The sequence below is a fragment of the Neomonachus schauinslandi genome, chromosome 10, assembly GCF_002201575.2.
Source record: "Neomonachus schauinslandi chromosome 10, ASM220157v2, whole genome shotgun sequence".
NCBI classification, from domain to species: Eukaryota; Metazoa; Chordata; class Mammalia; order Carnivora; family Phocidae; genus Neomonachus; species Neomonachus schauinslandi.
In genome coordinates, this window is record NC_058412.1 from 54,739,744 (window position 1) to 54,744,325 (window position 4,582).

General features: G+C 40.5%; 1 non-coding gene across 1 annotated transcript; it reads right to left on the reverse strand.

Annotated features, from left to right (window-relative positions):
- Positions 1–738: 738 nt before the first annotated feature.
- Positions 739–843, reverse strand: LOC123326077. The gene has a single exon (XR_006540865.1). It is a non-coding gene; the product is annotated as a U6 spliceosomal RNA (small nuclear RNA).
- Between the last annotated feature and the right edge of the window lie 3,739 nt (positions 844–4,582).

Sequence of the window (4,582 nt, forward strand, 5' to 3'; positions counted from 1 at the left end):
TATTTTTTAACACTACATAAAAGCAACAGGAAAAATGGGTCTGTGAAGTTTGAAAAGCTATCTGAATCAAGCCACCTTATAAAAGTTTTGAAAACGAATTTCACATTTAAAAAGCCCACAGAAAAATATTTTATACAAAGTTAATATCAGAAAAAGAATAAACAGCAGAATATTACTATTGCAGAAAATAAAAGCATGCCAGAGAGACATATTCAAAATACAGATCAGAACTGCAGCATCCTATTCTGAAATGAGCTAAAAAACATTAAGGAAATGATACAAGGCATGAAAGAAAAACATAAACGAAAATAAAAACTCAGAAATAAGATGGCAAACTCAAAAAAACTTAGAAATTTTTTAAAAAATCATGAAGACTAAACTATATTTAAGATGACTGATTCCATTCATGGTCTATCGTAATCTGGGCATCACTTGGAGAGTCTGTCCTTCTGAAGCCTTCATTTTTATCAAAGCATTTCTGCTTTTAGTGGAAGCTGAAGGAATACAGAGCGCTCACCAGCCACGCGTCTCCCTTTCTCCAAACCTCTGCTGGATGGCATTTGTTTTCCCACTCGAGACCAAGCCATTCTTCACGTGTCCCTTGTGGTCGCTGTCTGAGTAGGGACAGCATGAGGAGGTCTGTTCCCCAGCCTGGCAGACATGTTGTACAGCAGATCTCTACACCTTATTCATCTTGCTTAACTGAAATGTTATGCCCATTAAGTAACTTCCTCTTTGAAAAATGTGGAATGCTTCACCAATTTGGGTGTCGTCTTTGGACAGGGGCTGGGCTAATTTTCTTGGTATCTTTCCAATTTTAGGATATGCACTACTGAAATGAGCAGATTTACTTGTCTGCTTATGTATGTACCTACGTATGTGTTTTTGCATGCTCAAGTTTGAGAACCACTATGGAAGACTCACTTGGTCGCGGCTCAGTTAGGGTTTTCTTACCATCTAGCTGCTCGCAGACAGCCCCCTACACATCACCGCACACAGGCATGTGCACGCGCTCACGCATGGGCACTGCTTCAGCTCCGCACCTCTCTGTGTAGTGAGAGCTCCCATGTGGGTTGAGATAACTGGCACTCCACCTTCCAGCCCTCTTTCACGCTGATCCTCTTTTACATTCATGGTCTATCGTAATCTGTACAACATCGTACCAAAGTCAACGATAATGGATTATATGCTTCAAAATTTGTTAAGCAGGTAGATCTCAGGTTATAATAAAAAAAAATTTTAAAAAGATGACTGATTCCAGAAACGGGGAAGGAAATACAGAAATTAGATCAGAAACTCTTGATATACCAGAAAGCAAGACAGTTCTCAGCGATTAGCAGCCCATGTCAAAAGGAGTCAAGACACAAGTAGAGGAGAGTCTCATGGCCAAAGATCCAAAAAGTTTAAGTTCAATAGTATTAGAATTGCTATGAATTAAAATCCATCAACTACGTTTTAACGCATGAGTTCATAAAGATATTTGCCCAATAAAAGCATTTGAAGTTAGAAAATTGGGGGAAAGCTGAGTTAAACAGATTTTTTTTTCCTGTGGGACTTCTCAGAGCTATTAAAATGTGTTGTAAATCTTTAAAAGAGGAGATACACTGAATGTTATCAAGTCTAAGACTCACATTTGTTTTTTACACTTTAACATCTGTGAAATTGGACTGCATCTTCCAATCAATGGCATGACATAATTTAATTAACAGTGCTTTTTCTTTCTTAGTAGTACATAAAAATAATGGTGCATCTTACAATCAAAGGTTTCTTAGATTCTGTAAAATACAATAGCATGATTCCCTTTCCATTCATTCTATCACCAGCATTTTTTCCAAAGCATACATAGTAATGGATCTATGCTCAAAAATATCATATTTGAATAAAGGTACAGATCACATATTTGCCCTCAAAATCTCCCAGAACTCCTCTAACATACAGACATTGTATTTCTCCACCTGGAAGAACACTTTCACTTTCGGTAGCTTATCTATGACAACTCTGAGCACATCTCCTACCCCACTGTGGGCAGTGACCTCATCCTATGTATATTTCTTAACTCATCCCAAGCCTAAGCAGCCTTTTAAAGGTAGTTATTTTTTTTTTAAGATTTTATTTACTTATTTGACAGAGAGAGACACAGCGAGAGAGGGAACACAAGCAGGGGGAGTGGGAGAGGGAGAAGCAGGCTTCCCACAGAGCAAGGAGCCTGATGCGGGGCTCGATCCCAGAATCCTGGGATCGTGACCTGAGCCGAAGGCAGACACTTAACGACTGAGCCACCCAGGCGCCCCAAAAGGTAGTTATTTTTTACTAACTAACTGGTGCAGTTAATTTCCTGTTGAGATTTCCCTTTAAAAAGATGCAATGGGGGCACCTGGGTGGCTCAGTCGTTAAGCGTCTGCCTTGGGCTCGGGTCATGATCCCGGGGTCCTGGGATCGAGGCCCGCATCAGGCTCTCTGCTCCGCCGGGAGCCTGCTTCTCCCTCTCCCACTCCCCCTGCTTGTGTTCCCTCTCTAGCTGTCTCTCTCTGTCAAATAAAAAAAAAAAAAGATGCAATGAAAATGTAGGTTTCATCTTCCTTCTTTTAAAAAATTTCTATTACTCTAGGGTCTAAGAGGACTGGACAAATGTATTCTTGAATGATACCTGGGTTACTTGGTCCAAAATACGTCTCCTCTTACAAGGCCATCTTGACAATGCTGGAGAAAGCTTATCCTTACAGAGAGGCCATTAAGTTCAGATTTAGAGGATTCATAACAAAAGAACAAGAAAGACATTTTCAACTAGAAACCCAGCAGATACAAAAATAGGGTAATAAAAACCAAAACAGTAGCTCCTGACACTCAGCCCATGATTATAGAAACATAACAAGTAGATCACAAAGGAAGCTGACCTCCACAACCTCCTCACCTAGTCACCAAGCTCATTAGCTGCTGGTAGCTGTGTGGGCATTGGTGCCAGCAACAGGGCCACTGTGGAAACAACTGAACCTTTTTCTTTCAGGAAGTCACATCTAGAAAGTCATTGAAGAAGAAGGATTTTTTTCCAAACCACAAAACTGAGTCAGACAACACATACCCAGCATGAAGTATGGACTACTGCCACCGATTTCTGCTTCAGGCACTGGATTAAGAAGGAGATTATCTTACTTCTAGGTCAGCTAGGAAGCAAAGATGAAGGGCCAGATACATGGATGGATGGATGGATGGATGGATGGATGGAACAATAGATAGATAGATCGATAAATAGATCAATCGATCGATCGATTGATAGATAGATAGACAATTGCTGTATCTATATCTCTATATAATAGATGTAAGTGTATCCTTCTCTTAGTCCTGTTCCATCAACCAGCTCTACCTCTACTCCCTGGCAGATACAACCAAATCCAGAGAACTTTTCTCTTTGTCCCTCTTTTTGCCCCCCTCTTGTTCCCTCTCTCCTCTCCCCTCTCTGATTCTCTCCAAATTAAAAAAGTGGGGAAAGAAATGGCATTAAGGGTTTGAGACAAATGGTCAGAGATGGTGGAAGGAGAATTGTTCCAGTTCTTTTTTTCTACTTTAGTGCTTGTTCAAAATAAATAAATAAATAAATAAAACTTTATTTTGGGGGAAAAAAATGAAAATATACAGTGAAGAAAATGTGTAACAGGGAAAAAATATTGGAATAGGGGTCCCAAGTTCAAGTTCCAGTTCCAATTTTCCATCACATCTTAGAAGTATGTTGAGGTAAAAAAGCCCAAGTATGCCCTGGGCAGCACAATATCCCCTTTTGTCATGAACACACAGCTCCCTTCACATGGCCTCACAACACTTGTCAGAAATCATCTTGGGATCACTACATCTAAGGTGGCCTTATGGGCTCATGGGAGTTGGCCCTGCAAATGAAGGACAGTGAGGTAGCTCAAGTCTGCACTGCAGCAACAAGGTGTCCCCAACTGCACAGCCCTGGGAGCCAGCCCAGGGTCATTGGAATGGGCAATTCCAGAGTCCCACATAACCAGATCATGGTCTAGAAGTCTCCTAGGCATCACAGACAGAAGGGAGTTCTCCCTCTCTTTTTTCCCATCCCCCTTTCAGATGAACATTATCTTAAAATGCTAGTGATATTTTAGGGTATATGTATGAATATACTTGCCAGGGTTTGCTTGTCATTTCCTGAATATAGGAACAAGGCCCTATACCTCTTCACATCACCTAATATAGTCCTAAGCACATCAGCAGGCACAAAAATGCATGTTAATACATGTTGATTTTAGAACTCTATTCCAAAATTGCCTACATATCTTTGCCTATAATGTGTAAAACTGTACCATACACATGCATGTGCAGAAGACTACAGATATTTTTCATCCCACCTGCACTGCTTGGTTAGTATGTATACTCTTATTTCCCTGGAATCGCCTTCCTGCTAGACTCCTGCCCAATACGCTGTGTGACTCTGGTTGTCTCTTTTTCCCATCAAGATTCACAGAGCTATCTGGTACTTTATGAGCATTTGAAATTGGGCAGTTTCAGTTGTGCAACAGTCCCAAATACGTGAGTTTATGTACCAATAAGAGGAGCTTATGGTTTCTATATT